Source organism: Rattus norvegicus, chromosome 7 (genome assembly GCF_036323735.1).
Source record: "Rattus norvegicus strain BN/NHsdMcwi chromosome 7, GRCr8, whole genome shotgun sequence".
NCBI lineage: Eukaryota > Metazoa > Chordata > Mammalia > Rodentia > Muridae > Rattus > Rattus norvegicus.
Window position 1 is genome coordinate 29,768,738 of NC_086025.1, and position 19,907 is coordinate 29,788,644.

General features: G+C 47.2%; 1 long non-coding RNA gene across 1 annotated transcript; it reads left to right on the forward strand.

Moving 5' to 3' along the window:
* Positions 1–2,776: 2,776 nt before the first annotated feature.
* Positions 2,777–19,864, forward strand: LOC134479659 (uncharacterized). Its single transcript, XR_010053235.1, has 3 exons — positions 2,777–11,898; positions 16,510–16,663; positions 19,583–19,864. It is a non-coding gene; the product is annotated as an uncharacterized LOC134479659 (long non-coding RNA).
* The last annotated feature ends 43 nt before the right edge of the window (positions 19,865–19,907 follow it).

The following is a 19,907-nucleotide window of genomic DNA, read 5'->3' on the forward strand; positions in this document are numbered from 1 at the left end:
CTGAACCTGTAAGACAGCCCCGATTAAATGTTGTCCCTTACAAGAGTTGCCTTGGTCCTGGTGTCTTTTCTCAGAAATGGAAACCCTAACTAAGATAGGAAGGTTGCTGGAACCAGGCTAGCTTAGAGCTGTCCCTGACTGATCTGTCTGGAGGCCTGCTCAGCTGGGCTCCATCCTTCCAACATGCTCATCATCCTTCTGTGGGACTTTTGTCACCTGTAATGAGCTTATTGATGTTTTTATCATTGAGTCTTCCTCATTAGACTGTGTACTCCACAGAAACAAGGGCATTCTCCTCCTCCTTCTCCTTCTCCTCCCCCTTCTCTTCCTCCTTCCTCCTCCTCCTCCTCCTCTTCTTCTTCTTCTTCTTCTTCTTCTTCTTCTTCTCCTCCTCCTCCTCCTCCTCTTCCTCCTCCTCCTCCTTCTTCTCCTTCTCCTCCTCCTCTTCCTCCTCCTCCTCCTTCTCCTCCTCCTCCTCCTCCTCTTCCTCCTCCTCCTCCTTCTTCTCCTTCTCCTCCTCCTCCTCTTCCTCCTCCTCCTCCTTCTTCTCCTTCATCCTCTTCTTCCTCTTCTTCCTCTCTATCTCCTCTTCTTCATCCTCCTTTTCCTCTTTTCTCCTCCTCTTCCTCCTTGTCTTTCTCCTCCTCCTCTTCCTTCTTTTCCTTCTTTGTTCTTCTATCTGCAGAAATTCCAATAATGCTCGGCTTGCCTAGTATTCTCAAAAAGATATACAGGTTTAATCAATGCGTGGGAAAGAGTTGAAAATTTAAGTTCCAGGAATGGCTGCAGATTCAGAGCCTCAGTAGCAGGACCTTCTAATGATTCTTTGTGTAAACCTGGCTGAGGATGAATTTGGATTGTGTTTGTCTGTCTCTGCTCCCATGCTTTGAAGAGCAAATCAAGTTAGGCCAGAGGAGGATGACAGGTCCATTCCAGAAGCTACACATTTGAAGTCATGGGATTGTCAGAAACAGAGCTAGCTTCCTTTGGGCAAAAAAGGAAGAGTCAGGTAGCCCCCCCCCCCAAAAAAAAGAATAGACGCCAAGCAGATTCCCTTACTGTTCCACCATTGCGATCATGGTAATTCTGCTCTCTAGAGGACTCACCACACGATTTACCCACCAATGGTCGATTTCTTTGTTTTCGTGATCGAAAGTCTCACTTGCTCCAAGTAGATGAGCACGCCAGGGGGCTGCCGACTTGAGCTGCGCATGCCTTCTGAGCGCATCTCCATACATTTGTTTCTTATTTCCTAGCTCATGAATAAAACATACCTCTATTCTACATTCACAGAATATGTTTCCACTTACCCCAGTCTTTGTTCTATAGAAACCTGAATTGGGATCACATTGTCATGGCTGATTCTGTTATCTACCCAATAGCCACCTAGGGCTGCAAGCCATTGACTCCTTCGCTTAGGATTGGACTAGAGATAAGACACACTCAGTTCTAGACTAGCAAAAACAGTGCCAGGCTGACGAAGGGCTCCCCTGAGGAGTCTCCTCCTCGTCGAGTAAGTCCTACGGGGAAAGAGAGGATATGTGTCCTTTTTCATTGCTTTTCCTTCTTACTGTGTTCTTTGCGTGAGAGGCTCTATGGCCAGGGCAATCATATTATACACACAAGGTAATACATACAAAAATGTATGAAGAAGGTGGCTGAATGAGAAAGTAAGAAGGTTTAGGTCCATAATGATATTTTGCAGTCTGTAAATCGACTCTGGACTCTGACGTCAGTGAGAGATCCCCACATGGCTTGATTATTCTGTCAGGTTTATTCGTGAAGTCAAAAGTGCCCTCCCTCATATCCCATTCTCCTTACGCTTAACCCTTGACTTTAGCGTATCCGAATGTATCTCTTGTCACTGTGAAGAAAGCTTGAGAAACAAATAAAAATCTACATAGAACCATTATAAGTGCACGTACACACACACACACACACACACACACACAGAGAGAGAGAGAGAGAGAGAGAGAGAGAGAGAGAGAGAGAATTATTATCTTATTTTTATTTCTGTTGCTGTGATAAAAACAGCCTAATCACAATCAACTTGGAACGACAGGGCTTTCTTCAGTTTACAATTCCAGGTTACAGTCCATCACTGAGGGGAAGCTAAGGCAGGAACTCAAGCAGCTGTCACGTCACATCCACAGAAGAGCGATAAGGAATGAATGCGTCTGCGCTGCTTGCTGCTGCTTCTGCTCAGCTCGCCTTCCTGCTCTTACACAGGTCCGGCCTGTGACATTGCCCCTCCCATATTCAGGGTAGGTCTTCCCACCTCTGTCAACATTCACAAAAAGATCCTCCTGTACCCAGAAATGCTCTCGGGCCAACCTGTTCTGGATCATTCCTCCACCAAGATTCCCTTCTGAGAGGATTCCAGTTGAGGGCAGTTGACATTTAAAACCTGCAAACGTAGAGGCCATTTGGAATGCCTGAAAGAATGCTGTTTAGGTAAATGTTTCCTATACACTTGTTAATAATGAATCATTTAATGTGTTTCCTATACTGTTGGGATGGGTCAGACAAACCACACCAGGCCAACATGGTCTCATGTGGAGGAGGTTTATTGGAATGGCGGAGACAAGGGGAGGTAAGAGAGGGAGGAGAAAGAGAGAGAGAAAGAGAGGAAAAGAGAGGAGAAGAGAGGAGGGGAGGGAAGAGAGGAGAGGAGAGGAGAGGAGAGGAGAGGAGAGGAGAGGAGAGGAGAGGAGAGGAGAGGAGAAGGGAAGGGAAGGGAAGGGAAGGGAAGGGAAGGGAAGGGAAGAGAAGAGAAGAGAAGAGAAGAGAAGAGAAGAGAAGAGAAGAGAAGAGAAGAGAAGAGAAGAGTGGAGCCATGAGCACTGGAGAGAAGGGACAAAGGGGCAAGAGGAAGCAAGGGCAAGAGAGAGTGAGGAGGGGGCAAGCAGTCTCCTTTATAATGTCAGGCATGTCTGGCTGTTGCCAGGTAACTGTGGGGGTAGAGCTTAGATAGAATGCTAACATATACACTTGTTAATAATGTATCATTTGACTTTAAAACTGCTCAGTTATACTGTAACAGGCCCCAATCTAGTTGGATTTTAGAATCTCTATACAGAGGGATTCCTGAGTGGGAAGTGGAAGGAGGTGTTGAAAAGGCATTTGCATTGTGCTATGAAGGTTGAGATACTTGAGACCATCCCCATGGAGTGAGGGGACAGCCAGGCAGTCCCACATCCCCACTGCCACCTTCTCACTAAAGTTGCTTCTCTCCGGACACCAACTCGTTTGTGCATTTTAGCATCCTCTTTGGGAAGCCCTTGTGGCACAGGCTTAGAGACTAGAGACTAAGTCACTTTGCATTGCCATGTTGACTTGTCTCTCACATTTAACATGGGGGTCAGGGTGACTGCATGAAGCATATAGCTAGACAGCAGAATCGTGTCCACGGTCTTGGTCTCCTGGTTGCTTCCCTTTGCTCTGAGTCTGTTGTCCTCAGTTTAGAAGTAGAATAGAGGGGTTGGGGATTTAGCTCAGTGGTAGAGCGCTTGCCTAGCAAGCGCAAGGCCCTGGGTTCAGTCCCCAGCTCCGGAAAAAAAAAAAGTAGAATAGAGTGGCTGAGAAGGACTCCTGGGCATGGAAAGGAACTTTTCTGAGAACATACACTTTTTCCTACCAGAGAAGAGGAACAGAACACTGGAGAGCTGAGGAAGAAATGACCACCCTTCACTCAGAGGATCTGCAAAACGGTACCCACAAGGCATCCCTCTCCTTGCCCTGAGCATGTATGAATCCAGTGCAATAATCCAGTGCCCTGCTCTTCTTCAGTTGCCTGTGTGAGCTTGATCAGACGTCACTTAGACCAAGCCCACCAGGAAGAGCATTAGATCTTTGAGAAGGAAGGACAAGAAAAGAGATGGCCACTATGACTCTCTGAATGTGTGAATAGAGACTATTTCCAATTTCTCAATCAGCAGGTAAAAGGGAAGGATATCTTCCGGGATGGGCTGGAGGACCAAGCGAATGGAGCTGGGGCAGCATGGTTGTGAAGCCCAAGGGGGCCTTGGGTTTTCCAAGTTCAAAGGGAAAGCAGCCTCCAGAAGAAACACGGGAAGTTAGAGCAGGCCTCAGTGGAGAAGAGATGCAAGAAAGTGAAAGAAAAACTCGTGTTGACAGAAGGACAGACGGAAAGGTTTACACATAAAGAGAAGGTATTCTGACTTCTCTGCTCAGGACCAGGATAGTGATGTAATCTGTGTGCCTGAGACACAGTGGTCTGGCAAGTATGGCAAGAATGTGGGCCAGAGGGCCCTAGGTTACCTCAGGTTGCCATGGTGTTCCGCCAAAAGCAACAGAGTCAGTTAGAGAAAGAAGGTAGCTGTGCTTCCCAGGGGTGTCAATGCCTGCTCTGAGGACCAGGACAAAAGAGTCCTGTTCTTTCCTTACTGTGTTGGCCAATAAGTAGAGTGAGTAGTCAAATGTAGCATTTACAGGTATTTAATGTCTGGGAACAAATCAGACATGCTAGGGTTCAATTCCCTGCTCCTCCATTTCCTTGCTGTGTGACATTGAGGAAACAACCTAACCTTTCTGTGCCTCATAGTTTTCATGTCCACAAGGCTCCTTGCATTTCTCACTCAAAGTCAGCTGGGTATCAACGCTGTGCTCTGAGGGAAGAGGGTGATGGGGAGAGGGTCTACCTGAGGCATCTGAAGATTTCCTAAGAAGCCAGAAAGGCAGAATCAAGCCTGGGAACAGGCAAAGCCATTACTTGGCAGTAGAACAAAATCATGCAAGACATCCAGGGAGGGATACAAAGCCAAGTGAAGCTTGGCGCTCAGTGGTGGGGAGGGTCACTGGGGACAGGATATGGAGCAAATTAGGGCCCAGGTCACTCAAGAGTTATTCTTGGGGCAGGGCTTGTAAAGGAAGGTTTTACTCATTCAATGTGAAAATTTGGAATCTCACTTCAACCTCAAATCTTCAGAGCATAAATGCCTAGCCCTTCGGTTTTCTCGTAAAACACTTAATCTGTGTCTCCTAATCTCTTTTGCTTTCCTTCCCTCCTGCCCAGCCTAGATACCATTGGTCATTAGTTTGTATTTCACTGTTTGCCCAAAACTCTCCAAGTCCCCAGATTTCACTCCACCAAAAGCAGCACCCCCACCCAGGCCACCAAGTACCCCTGATCAATGCCTGACCCAAAGCCCTGTCACTCGGCCTCCTACTGAGCCAGATGAGGATCTTAAAATGCTCCTGACTTTCTGTGCCTTCACATCTCTGAAGACCCTTATTCCTACCTTTGGGAATCATGTTCCGGGTCTCCTTGTAGGGCTTCCTATTTCCAGCAATCTTTTTGTCTTTCTGTATCTTTAACTCTTCCCTCTCTCCCCGAGTATGTCTGAAACCTTAGGCAGATCCACATTTCTTTCACCCACCTTTTAAGAAAGGAACCTGCAGACCTGGGTGGAGGTGAGAATGTGATAATACTCAGGGTGCCGAGGAAGGAAGGAGAGAAGTCAACCAGATAAGGAAAACAGGCTACAGCAAGATCCATTTTCCACTGCCTGGGACCTTGGCGAGAGAAATCCCATGGGAAAGCAATGGAAGAACAAAAGGACAAAGGGTCCGCACAGGCAGGATGCCTTTTCCACGAAGGATGTAAACTCCTCTGGTGCCCTTCCTGTGGGTAGGGCCACTTAGCTCACACACAGTGTAGCTTCAAGCTCCCACATCAGGTCAGTGAGATGGTCGGGGAATGAGATGGGGCTGGAAAGTGAAGCCTTGGGGTCTTCAGGAGATGTTTACACCAAGCTAAGGTGGGGCCAGTCTCCAGCCAGTGACTGCAGCAGGCAGGTGGGAAAAGGGCTGAGCTGCCTGGCAAGAGATAGCATCTGCACTGAAGGAAAGAAAAAAATGCCATCGAAGCAGATCTCTTCAAACCCAGGAGGTCTATAGAAATAGACTCATCTCAAAGACGAAATACTGCAAAAATGATGCTATTAAGCAAAACATTTGCGTGGCAACAAAGCAGGAGGAAAAGAGTTCTCAGATAAAGTCAGATAACGAAGGGGCGTGGCCCTCGCAGGAACAACGACACAAAAAAGGACAAAGGACACAGGAATAGAGTAGGTCTGAAAGAGCCACGAAAGTAGGTGAAGCCAGCAAATCTTACAGGCCTTTCCGTGGACATTTATCAGTGTGCAGCCTTCAGCCCGACACTCCCCCCATTTTCTTTTTTTACATAGTCCTACCTCCCAGGATCCTTTGCAGGTATGGTAGGACTCACACCTGAAGGATCATGGGAAGGTGCCTTGGAATTGATGGAGCCTCTGCCGTTACTGCTGGCGAGAGCAGAGGCTGGAAGAGACTCGGGTAAGCCACTGTCCCGGACTCCGTGGGGTCAAGTGGGCCCGAGTACCATGACGACAAGTCAAGAGGATATCAAGGGTACGAGAGTAACGTGAGGGCCTATGTCACCAGGGGAAGTGAAACTCTGAAGAAAGGAGATGAGGAGGAACAGCTTTATAAAGACACACGAGGGAACTGCCCTTGGCATGAAGGAGGCATTTTTTTAAGGTCAATGCTTGCCGGGGGATTCTGTATCAGGGGTTTTCCTCTCCTCGGTGGATGACAGGAAGATTTTATTTAAAGATTATGCAGTCCATAGCTGGGTGTGGTGGTTCATCCTTCTGACTACAGCACTAGGAAAGTAGAGACAGGAGGATGATAAGTTTAAGACCAAGGCTGGCCCCCTGCCTCAACAAACAAACAAACAAACAAACAAACAAACAAGAAAACAGGGCTGGGGGTGTGTAAGCCTGTGCATGCCCTTGGCTTCAATCCCCAGCGCTGACAGGTCTCATAAGATGAGATTTCCACTTTGTAAACGGGAAAGGATGATGAGACATTGCCAGTCACATGAGTTTACTTAAAAAAAAAAAATACACCCTCAGAAGAGGGTGCTGCATGTGGTGAGGGAGAAGCTGGCTGAAGAGGCTCCTGGGTAACTGTGTGCTGCTTAATCCACTACAGCCACAGAGAGACCACTGTAATATGACTGTGATCAGAAAACAAACAAACAAACCACGAAAATAGGTCCTATCCTTAGGCAAATCTCAGCAGCCCTTTGGGTTCAAGGTGGGAGGGGATGTACCACGAACACTTTTATTTCGAACCAATGCAATTTGTGTCTGAAAAGATAAGATCAGAAGGGAAGGCTTATCCAGAACAGGATTCACAGCTGGAAGGTCCTTGGCGAGAGACGGCAGACATTTTTACTTGTCACAGTTGAAGACAGAAACACGGCTGGCAGATAGAGCACAGAACCCACAGCTGTCAATCATCCTACAGCATGTGGGACAGCAGCCTCCTACAGCAAAAACTGTAAGACTGGGGATAGCTTGGCTTGTTGTTCTTGCAAAGGACTAGAGTTTGGTCCCCAGTACCCATTCCCATGGTGGCTAACAACCACATATACCTCAAGTTTCAGGGGTTCTGATGCCCTCTTCTGGCCTCTGCCCACTGTTGGATTTCATTTTACCCTTTCCAAGGCTAGGAAATCCTGATGTGAACCAAAGCGGGGTCCTTGTCTTGCTTTCTATAGCATACACCAACATGCCAGGCCAGCCCACCTTCATGGGTGGAGTATTTCTGGCTCTGAAGCAGTCAGGGAGGCAAAATACTGGTTAGCGGCTCAGGTGTTAGTCTAGTGCTGTCAGCAATCTTTACCTGAGGCTGGGATGTGTTTGTGGTTCACAGAGGTCACCAGGCTTGGAGGATGTATAGGCAGAGGAAACGATACTCTAGAAACCCAACACAAAAGTAACTTTCCGAAAGTCAGAATGAAATCTTTATTAGAAGAAAAACTGGTAAGACTGGAGTACCCCCCACGGGCACCAGAGGGAACATTTAAACCCAGCTTGTGGTCAAGACTAGAAGGTCTGAAGACTGAGATGGGGTCTTTTAGCTTTCCTCAGGCTGAGGGAAACCATATTAAATAACACAATGTGGAGTTTTTGTGTTGTGGGGGTGGAGGGGAAGATAAAGTGAAATCTACAGGAAAGCCACACTAATAGCTTAAAAAATAAAAAAAAAGGTATTCTGAAAACCAGCAACAAGGGTCTTGGGTCATTTAACATGGGAAACAAGATAGCATCGTGCTCTTGTACGTGGGCACAAGAAAGACTAACACAGGAAGAGAAATGGCTAACTGTTTTTCATCTTCACGGAGGGGCAAATTATAGGAAATGGGATGAGATTGCCACAGAAGGGTAGTCAGGAACACAAAAGCATTCCTATTGGACCCTGGGATGGACACTCAAGTTCTGTTTGTTAAAAATAAACCACCAAGAATTGACCTGGCCACAGACAGAGGATAGATATGGTGACTTCTCACCACCAGACCCCTATTTTACAGTTCCTTCTGCTGATGCCTTCCCGTGGCCTGGCTAATTAGTAGCTGGAAGTGGAGGAGGCCATTGCTCTCCAGTGTCTCTCAATAAGGAAGTTTTCTAAATAACCCATTTGATAGATTTTCATCTCTTCCTTTATTAGATTGACTGGTGGCTACAGGGCTGTGTTGACGTAGCTTGTAATGTTATAGCATTTGTTTTTCTCTGTGGAGCCTTGCCATGAACCTATCAATTATATGATGCCTCTGGGCCACCAGGTAGGCCTTCTCTTGGCCATACTGTTTAACAGCTCCTTTTATGAGTGGACTGATAACCAGCACACATCCCATGTCATCCAAACCTGTCATGCAGATCAGAGCAAACGAGGAGAGGAAATGACCTCGGGCTTTGGGTTTACTTCAAGGGCGTGCATTGGACCCTTGAATGCCTGTGTGCGTGTGTGCATGTGTGCGTGTGTGCGTGTGTGCGTGTGTGTGTGTGTGTGTGTGCGCGCGCGCGTGCATGCATGTTTTCTTTCAACTTGAAGGTAAATGTGAGTTTGAACAGGGAGGAGTGTTGGACAAGGAAATGAGGTCTTCTGAGTTCCAGCCTTGCACAGAAGTCAGTCCCCTGTCTAAGTGACTCATAGATGAAGAAAGATGAACTCTATTGGAAGCCATGTCCTAGGCTGAAGGAGTATCAGGCTTTTGCACTGTTGTGGACTGTCTTGTGCAAGCGCTTTAACCTTTGTACAGTCATAGCTCCAGAGGGGACGGAAGTAGGATGGCTTCACCATTGACTGACTGCTTCATTTCTTTGTGAAAATAATTGCTCATGTCTGGACGTTCTTTCTGAGCATCAGTATTCACCAATGTCTCAGAGTTTCTCGAGGTACAGACGGTTGGTTAACAAAAAATCACAGATGTTCATAGGAAATGGTACGCGTTGGAATGAAATGAGTCTCATCAAAGGAGACTTCCATCCAAGCTTGGTCCTTTCACACAGGCTTGTCACCTAGGCAGTATGGTGGCTTGTCCCCTAAACCGGAAACCTCACATCTTCCTTTGATACTACAGGCCCTGACTCTTAGCCAGCTCCAAGACTCTTCTTCCTAACCCTTAGGTAATCAAGGGATGAGTTTTGACTGAAGGGATGTTAGTCAAAGAAATTACAGTGATATATGACGAATCCAGGCCATGACCTTAAAGACAAAGGCTAGCATCTGCGTCTTTCTTCTTTCCTCCCCCAGGGCTAGGATTCAGGCAGGAGAGCAGGGCCTGAGTAGCAACTTCAACCTAAGGCAGAGAGAGCTTTGTGAGGACAAGGAGACTCGGGGTGCCAGAAAACGTGGGTTTCTCTTGTCGTGAAGCCACTGTGTCAGCCTTGGAATATTTATGCTTTGACTATGTAGGACAGAAGAACAAACTTCCACTCGTTTAGAGAGTAACCCTTTGGGCACTATAACCTTTGGCTTAGGTGTCTCATTCTGTGTGTGTGTGTGTGTGTGTGTGTGTGTGTGTGTGTGTGTGTGTGCGCGTGCGCGTGCGTGTGTGCGTGCATGCATTCGGGGGGAGGGGGGACAAGCAACTCACACTCTGTAATGTGAAGTACATGCAACTCAAATTTTTCATTAATTAACTAAAGGTTGTTAAGCCAGATGATAATGGTCCTCTAGCATGAGGCTAAACATCATGGGCTCTGGAGAAAGACAGACCCACAGAAGGACCAGGTATTATCCAGATGGGCAGGTAGGTAGCAAGGGCCCTTCCCTTAGCAGATGCTGTGAGGGTCCCAAGAGACCATACAGGTAAGTGACTAAACACTGGGCATGTGGCACCCGCAGACACTGAATATCTATCAGCTACTGCAATTATGTAGCTCCTCTTTAGGAGCTGGTGGTGATGCTGAGGAACGGGGGTGGGAGGGTGTACTAGAATCATTCTAGAAATCTAAGTCACCTGCTAAGTCATCTGGAGTCTCATAGCAGTGAGCCACAGTCTCGGGTTACTGGCTCACTTCCCATGACTTACTTAACTTGGTTTTTCATACAGACCAAGACTGCCTTCTTAGCACCATCCCCAGTGGGCTGGGCCCTCACGTAGGTCAAGAAAATAACCTCTACATGCCTATAGACTTGCCTACAGGCCAATCTTACAGCAACATTCTCTCAGTTGAGATTCCATGTTCCCGGAAGACCATAACTTGTGTCAAGTTTACAAAAAAACACCCAAAAAAGCAAAAAACTAGCCAACGCATGTATCATTACATTATTACATTTCTGGTGATTGGTTTCTAGAGGAAGTTTGAGGAAGAAAAGTAAAATTCTCCATGCAGCTGTGGACTTCAGTTTCTCAACGGCACTGTCTGCTCTGGCTTCTCTTCGGGAAACAGGAATATGGGATTCTCCTCCTCTCTGACAGTCATCGTCATCCTAGCTCATGAGGGTGCCACCAGGGCAGATAGAGTCAAAACCTGGACCCCGGCAGCCTTAGTGATCTAGGCCCATCCCCTCATCCTCAATGGGCCAATTAAAGAGACAAGCAATATTAAAAGGCAGAGTATTTATTCCATGTGGCCATTGGGAAGAGAAACAGAGAGGTGCAATCCCACCCCCAACCCCCACCCTCACCCCTCAATCCTCTTCCTTCACCTTCTCCCTACCCCTTATCTTCAGTCCTGAAGGTTTAGGTTTAAACAAAGAGTTATGCATAGATAAGCAATCTGGGTCAAGGTTCCACCTGTCATTGTCTCTAGTCATTCCTTCCCACAAGGTGTTCTAATGAGTTGTCCGAACCCTGTCAAATCTTTTCCTGGAGACAAGCTCCTCCTCGGGCTGCACTAAGATTTAGCCCCTTTTCTTCTCCTAGTGTGAGAGTCTTAGGGAAAATAAAAATGTCTTGAGTTCCATTGTCTCAAGCATCTGATAGCTGAAAGGAAGGTAAAAATATCTCTCCTTAAATAGACGATCTCCACCCTGCAGGATTTTCAGTGATGGGTCTTGAGGAGGTAGAACTTTGAGAAATACACAGAGTTAAATCGTCCTGGCCCCTTCTTTAGCTCAAGTTTGTTCTAAAACTCTGTAGAGATCCCTTCATTGTGGGGTGTCAGGAAGGTGCCAATTCCAGGAGGCTCCTACCAAATTTGTAAACAAAGGAGGTAGTCCTTTGCCTGCTTGGGCTGGTGTCTTCTGGAATGTTCCATTGTGACCTTTGATCCTTCAAGGAAGTATTAGAATGGGAAGCTGCTCTCTTCTCACACACAATGACGATCCAGTGCTCTAGCCACTCTAAGACTGGCAGGGACATAGAGCTGGCCAAGTGGACCAGCTGCTGTCCAGACACTAAGCAAGAAGCTCTACTGGGTGCTACGGAAGAAACCTTTCCAGGGAAGGGTTCTAGAGCACGAAGAGACTCCTAAGGACAACAAGCATTAACAGAAAACGTACAAGAGGAAAGTCAGATTATCATCCCATCCCCAACTCCACCTCCCAAATCACCAGTTGACCACACGATGTCATCCAGAGGAGGAGAATCCAGTCACAGCTGTGAGGACACAGGGGTGGGGTGCAGGAGCGGGGGGGGGGGGGGGGGGAGGGTATGGGGGGAAGAGGACAGTCTGTGGGATGTAGGATGGGAGGAGATCAGGTAACTAATTAGCAAATGAAACGTTGCATTATTTTAATGAATTCGGTGGTGCCTGTGGTACTCCTCAGCTTTTTAAATTCCGTGAATGCTAATTTCCTATCCAAACACACAACTGTTTACTCTTTCCCTTAAAGAGTCTCCAAAACTGGATGGGTTCTAGGACTCAAGATATCTCTATCCCCAGAATAGAGTTGATACCTATACCAGTGAGGAGCACAGTTCTTGGTTGGACTTTTAAATTGAGATGGGCTGGTCATGTGGTGTGGAGTGGCCCCATTGGCCAGCTTCATTTGTTGCAAGGGACTTGGCCCCCCAGAAGCCCTGAGTGACTAATCCTTAAAATGGGAGTGCGCTGCTCACACTTCCTCCCAGCAGCTTCCTTTCTCAGTTTCGTAAATCTGCATGCTTACTTCCTGTGTGACTGCAACTAAAGTGACTATAGAGTCACTCACGGAGAAAATCATTTTTTGCTTTTGGCCTTTCTGGCTTCGAAAGCTGACTGGGGTGGGCCCCAGTTGTGTTAGTGGCAGAAGCCAGTGCCTAGGAGCCACTGCTACCTAAATGTCAGAGTTCCTGAGTCACAGGGTGCCGGAACAAAGCACAGATACATGGTTAGAAATGGAAACAGAGGCAGGTTATTAAGGAAGGGAAAGGGGTACCTAGGAAGGGAGTAGGCCGTAGACGTGGTTCGAAAGCCTTAAGACTCGGGACCCTTTACAGGTCATCTACCTAATGCTTGTCTGTCCCACACAGGTATCTCACAGGTATTATTTCTCTGTGCCCGATTCTTTGGATATAGACCAGGTGGAGGAAGATTCTAGTCTTTCTCTGCCAACTGGCTTCTATTACATTTTAATCTTGATGTAGATTCTCTACTGCAGCAACTTGGCTACCACAAAAGGACTCTTGACGCATCACTCATATAACACAAGCAACTTCCCAAGTGTCTTGTGCCATAGAAACTGAGGAAGTGAATAAGGTAGAGTTGCCTGGTTCTTTGTGTGTGTGTGTGTGTGTGTGTGTGTTCATGTGGAAGCCAAAGACAACTTTAGGTAGAATTCTTCAGGCACCATTCACCTTCTTTTTGAGGTAGGGTGTCTCACTGGCCTGGAGACTAAGTAGATTAGACTGGCTGGCCAGCAAGCCCCATAGACCTGCCCATCTCTGCACTGGGATTACGCTAGTCCACACCATCATGTCTGGCTTTTGTTCCAGTGGGTTCTGGGCCTTGAACTCATGCCCTTGTACTCACAAGAGAAGTCAGTACCTTACATGTTAAGTGACCACCTCAGTACAAGTTGACCCATTTTCAAATCAAGCAACGAGAATGGGCTGGTATAAATCTTAGCTAACTCTTTCAGGTCTTCATCCCTTAGCTAAGAAGCTGGAGAACATTGAGGAGAGGATGGGTCACAGGCAGAGGGATGAGGCTGCACGTGGACAAGTAGTCTTCACTGCTCTCCAGGCATCCTTCTTACCAGGGCCTTCTGGTAAACCTGAGTTTTCTAGTGGAGAATTACTCCTTGTCCCCTAGTCAGTCTCTACGTAAGACAAAGTTGCTTTAATGATCAGACCACATCACCCCTTTGCTTAGAATCCACCATGAATGTGAAAGTCACATTCTTCTGGCCTACAAGGCCATCCATACCCACACTGCTGCTTCAGCATCTGACGACATCAGCTAGGGCAGCCCAGTGCTTCAGTCATTCCTTGCCCCTCCCTTCCCCTCTCCTCCCTTCTCCCTCACCCTCCCTTCTCCTTCTTTCTCTATCTTCTCTTCATATATAATAGCTTCATTAAGATATTATTTATATGATGCACAATTCACATATAGCAGTTCAGTGGGTTTTAGCATATTCTCTGGGTTGTGACACCAATACCACAATCAATTTGAGAAAACTGAGACTTTTCTATGCATCTTTTTAAAAAAATGTTTATTTTACGTGTGTGTGTGTGTGTGTGTGTGTGTGTGTGTGTGTGTGTGCGCACGCGCTTGTCTATATGTATACCACATGCTTGCAGGTGCCAGCCGAGCCCAAAAGAGCATGGATGGCAGATGCCCTGGAGCTAGAGGTACAGGCTATGGTGAGCCATCCTATGTGGGTGCCAGGAGGTCAATACTGGTCCTCTGTAAGAGCAGCAAGTACTCTAAACCACAGAACCATTTTCTGGCCCTCTGACTCCTTGCATTACCCACCTTGCCTTGGAACAAAAAGTTAAGGAATGGATGAGAATTTGGCATCATATCAAACGGTCAAGGAGCTTCTCCAGCTCAGCAATGATGACTTTGCTCTCAGTCTGACATTTCCCTCTCCGCAGAGACAAAGGGCTGCCTCTTGGTTCGCAGCCACATTGGGATGATGAGAGAGCCCTTCCTCGTCCCACACTTGGATTTCTCTCTGTGCCTCAGGAATGTGATCCATAGGCCAAGCTTATTTATAAGGGTCCTACTCTATCTGCTTCAGTGGACATGGGGAGGGCATGGGTGGGCGAATCTGATCACAGCATACTTTAAATGTATACGAGTAAGAAAGTATCATAATGAAATTCATTGGCTTGTGTAATTAACACACGCTAATAAATGATGTCGATTAACAGCTGACTGTGGCAGCATACACCTGCAATCCCAGCCTGTGGGAGGTTGAAGCAGAGAGATTATGAGTTAGAAGACAGCCTAGGGTATAGAGTAAGACCTAATCAAAATAAAATAAGCTTTCTGATAATGATTCTTGGGGTTCTCCAAAAATCCTAAAGACAACGGTACAATTGTTCAAATGACAGTGGTTTGAAGCCTTACTGGACGCCCAAGTCCCCAGATGTTGTAATCTTGGGTTAAAAGCCAATACAAAATGTGGGCTGAGTAGAGTTGCTAGGGTTCTGGGTTGGGGTAAGGGCCGTGGCTCAGGATGTGAACACCATTGTGACCCCACCCCCACCCCCCATACCCCCACCTCCCACCCCCATCTTCTCAAAATCCCCAGCAAGCAAGAAGACAGGAGTGCTTCTTGAAAATTAACTTGGCTTTGTGAGTTTTCTAATTTCCCAGGGGCCAACACTGGTGTGCAAAAAGAAATACTGCTTCGGGGATGCCTGTTTTTTTAAAGCAATATTTATTTTAATGGAGTAGGAGGTATGAAATACTTGTTGTATCTTTTAAGCTCTGGAGTCAATTTTATGAATTGTGGCTATTTAAAGAGTTTTACTATGGTAAAATGGAAGGCTTGCTTATGATTAATTCCCATCAGAATCAACAACTTTTAAGTCTTTTTTATTTTTTAATGTTTTTTAAAGATTAATTTATTTTATATATATGAACACACTGTCCCTGTCTTCAGACACACCAGAAGAGGGCATCAGATCCCATTACAGATCATTGCGAGCCTCAATATGGTTGCTGGGAATTGAACTCAGGACCTCTGGAAGAGCAGTCAGTGCTCTTAACCACTGAGCCATCCCTCCAGCCCTATTTTTTTTTTAACCGCATTGGTAGATTTGCTAATTTCAATTTACTTTTCAATGACAGCTAACAAAGACCCTACTGTGCGCAGATGCTGACTTCAGCAATCTTACTCACTGCATTAATTGGCTGACTGCAAATTAACTGAAAAGAAAAATCCTGAATACTTCAGACATTTCAATAGAGCTAATTAAGAGCAGTGGTACACCACTGTGAGAGAAATTTGAGACTAGCCTGGGCTACATAGTGAGACCCTACCTCAAAAACAAAGAACACACATGTGCTACACACACACACACACACACACACACACATACACATGTGCTACACACACACCCATGTGCTGCACACACCCATGTGCTGCACACACACCCATGTGCTGCACACACACCCATGTGCTGCACACACACTCATGTGCTGCACACACACACACACACACACACACACACACACTCTTACGTTGTACAGGTGAGAATCTGTATGTTTTAACCATAACTAGTTATAATATTTTGTGAAGATGATTGGTAACCCCTCTGAGACTATTATTATTGTTCCTGAAACTCGAAGCTTCGTTTTGACCGTCACGGGTACAAGGTGATAAGTCAGGGGCCTTTCTGGACTGATGAACTTAGGGGGTTTGTCAGAAACTAGACAAGTCAGGGCTTCTGGTGGTGCATTTGGAGTTGACTGATTTATCATCAGAAGCAAAACACCACAATGTTAATGTCACCATCGGGAGCTAATTAAAACCGGCAAACTCTGTTTGCTCATGAAAATCTGGATTTCTTCCTGACACCGCTGGCCCCTGGGAGCAGCTGCCTCTCTCGGACCTTCCTGATTTTTCTTTACAGCTCACTGCCTCCCTTTATTGTCTTGGTTCAGCTCTCAGTCTGGTGTAGAGTTTCCAATCTCTACACCACTGTCTTCTGGGCTGGCTGAATCTTTACGTAGAGATGCTCAGGTCTCTACCTACTAGATAGATATCAGGGGCATTTCCCTTCCCCAAACGGTAACAACTGGAATTGTCTCCAGGTGTCACCAAATGTCTTTGCAGGGGCGAGTTTGACCCTAATGGGGAGCCATTAGGATGAGGAAGAGTGGGACCCACAGGTGCTCAAATTAGAGCTGCATACGGAGTCTTCCACCGTAACCCTGACAGCATGAATTAAGTCTCCTGCAGAACGGAGCAGGATCTGACAGCCCCAGAGGTGAGAAAGTAGACACTTTGCCTTTTGTATAGCTTGTGCAATTAGTGGGCTGATTCCACTTAAAAAAAAAAAAAAAAGGACTTGTCGCATTTCCAAACTTCTCACCAATTGATGTGACTATTCCAGGGGATATGGTGATTAGTTACCAACTGTATGAAAAGACAATGCACAGGATTTTAGACTTTGCATAATGTGAGGGGTAAGGGGTGGGAGGGAAGAAGCGCAGAGCCCAGATGCTAGGTTTACAGTTCCAAGTCTTCGTCTGTGTTAGGGAAACATTAAGATCCTAGACATGTAATTCTACAGCATCTTGCCCTGGGCCCACCACAGACGTGTTCCGGCTGAAGATCGAGTTCATCTCTCGGCTCCACCCGTTTCCATGGGAGCCTTGCTAATCGGAACTCCGGGACCTCAAACGGGTGCCATTTAGTCATCCAGATCCATAATCTTTCAAGCTTTCATCCATAACCACCCCATCTATTCTTCCCAGCACACCCAGAAGCTAATCTGAGGCAGTCACAGCTTACACGTGGCCCGTTGCTAGGGCGAACACTGTTCTACACAATTGTTGTTTTGGATGCCAAAGAGGATTTCCTCTTTCCAGGGCTGCCCGCTGCTGTCTCCTGGTCCAGAAGCGTACTTCCTGAGGCCTGGCAGCATCTGCCACTGTGACCTTGGGTTTTGGTTTCCTTTGTCTCTAAGAGCAGAAGTCCAAGAGTAGCGAGTCCAACCAGGGGGCAGGTGGGCTAGAGAGGCGGCTGTGTCTCAACTGGGGACTGCTGGCTGGTAGGATGTTCCGAGATGCTCCAAGCCCCGCTGGGGTGGGGGCAGGGCTCGCCAGACCACAGTGACCTTTGCCCCCACCCCATCCCCCAAGAGTGAGGGGAAGAGGAAGCCAGTTTTGCTGCTCTGGGCTCAGGACTTCCTGAAGGCGGGGCGCCTGGTCTTTGCTTTCCTCTGGGTGCGTGTGTCAGCAGGTCAGCAGCGGAGCTCAGATACTCACCGGTGGAGAAGGGTCGGAGTTTGCAACACCAGAGATTCTGGTAATGGCTCTTTCGGAGCCTTCTGGACTCTGAAAACAAGGCCTTGTTTATAGTTAGGGACACGGACACGGGACTTCCCTGGCATTTAATGTCCCTGACTGGGAAGCAGGCGCTCCAAAGAGCCGACCTGAGACCTGGGCCCATGTGAACTTGTCTAGCTTCTAGCTTCAGTGAACAAAATTCACTTTGACTCATTGGTCCCCCCCCCACCCACAACGTGAAACATGTCTTTTCCTTTGTCCTCATTTTCTGATTTCTTCTCTTCTTGTCTCCTAAGAGCACACTCAGTGCTGTCTCCCAGAACTATATCGGGTCAAGCAGTGGGCAGAGCCCCAGGCTTGGGCCCTCTACTCTAGTTGACCTAGTGGGGTGCCACCTCTCTTACTAAGCCAAACACAGGAACTATGGCCTTTTGGGTCACCTACATTTCTCTCATGGAGGACCCTTTTGTATTTGGTGGTGTCTAGGGTGGGGGTGGGGGTGAGGGTGGGGGAGGGGTGGGGGTGTGAACACAGCCCATCTTGTCTAATTCTCTCACTAATCTTGCCTATGTCTCTCATCCTGGAAGAACATATAAGAAGCCTTCACCCTCAGATGGTGGGGAGGCAATCACAAATGAACATTTCTTTTGAAGTTGATTCTCTCCTGTGGACCCAGCCACTGGGGCCTTTTGACTTCTTCCTTCGGGTCTCCCTTGTAGACAGTCCTCCATCTCCTGTCCCCAGCTCAATGGAAAACAGAGCCCAGGAGCTGAGCAAGGGACCTGGGAGCTAGGCTGGCCTGCCTGTCACGGCCAACAGCATTGCTTAGAGGAACTACTCTGTTCTCTCACCTACAAAGTAGGAACAACAGCAGCCATCTTGGAGGATACAAGGGCTTGCCGTATAGAGAGAATGTTCACAACTCTTGAAAAGGCAGCACTGTCCCCAAGTAGGGTTTCATCTTCTTGGCAGAGGTGGGCGGGACACACCCAGCAAGACAAAGGAAGGATTTGTTTGAAGCTCCAGGAAGGAAGTAGAGAGCCCAGAGGGACAGGAAACCCAACTCCAGAAAGGATCCTTCCCTAGGAAGATCCCCTCCCTCCGCCAAAATCGGAGTCAACTTTCCCCAACTAATAGAGTAACTTCAAGGATGGGGGCGATAAACACAGAGATGGAGCACTGAATTCTGTCTCAGGGAAACTGGGGGACCGAAATAGGAAAGCAGTTCAGGATGAGAGATGGTAGGAGCCAGGAGTGCCACGGGCTGTCCTGGGAAAGGGACTTGGAACATCAGAGGCCCCAAGTAGCACAATCAGTTTCAGGAATATTGAGGCACTAAGCTGGCCACCTGGTTGCACAGGCAAAATTGTGGATTAGTGCAATCATTCTGTTTCCTGATTTCCTGGGCCCTTTCTTCTCCATTTTCAGTCTCAGTTTAGACATCACTTCTCCCAGATTTCCCAAGTAAACTCAGGGCTCTTCCCAAGGATTCAGGAGGCAAGAGGTGTCTCCCCCGGTTATAATTGCTCAGAGGAGTATCTGGTTTCCTACTTGACTGATCACTTGGCAAGGTCAGAGGTAAATGGTTTATTCCACTGGCATAGCATCATTCGCCTAAGTTTCCAATGAAATCCGTGAATGGTGGCGGTGGGAAAAGTAGTCTTTTTGAATCTTATCAAGAGCAGGTTCACATCCCCATTCTGCCATGTAGAAGCTATGCAGTGCTGTCTGAGCATGCTACTAAACCTCTCTGAGCTCCACTCAACCCCATGAACAGATGTAGGGTATAGGGTCAGTCAACAGCCTCAGGGAGGGATGCTCAGGGGATGTTGGGTCCTTAGCCCATCTTCTGTGTGACATATCTGTTCCACTCCCACCTCCTTGTCACATCCCAGGTCCTGGCTCCCTCCCCTTTCTTGTTCCTGCTTCTCTTAGATTTGTGAAGCTCTTCCTGTGTGCCAGGTGGTGTTCTAAACCAGGAGCGGCAAACACAGCCTGTTTACCAGATCTGGTCCAGCACCTGCTTTTGCACTAGACTATCCATGAACTAAGAAAGGGGTTTTACATTTTTAAATGCTTGCAAAAAAAATTAAAAAATTTCATGACACATGCAAATGACTTGAAATGCAAATTTCTGTGCCCAGAAATAAAATCTTACTGGTGGGTCAGTTATATTCATTCCTCTTTGTGTTGTCTGTGGCTGCCTATCTTGTCCCTCTG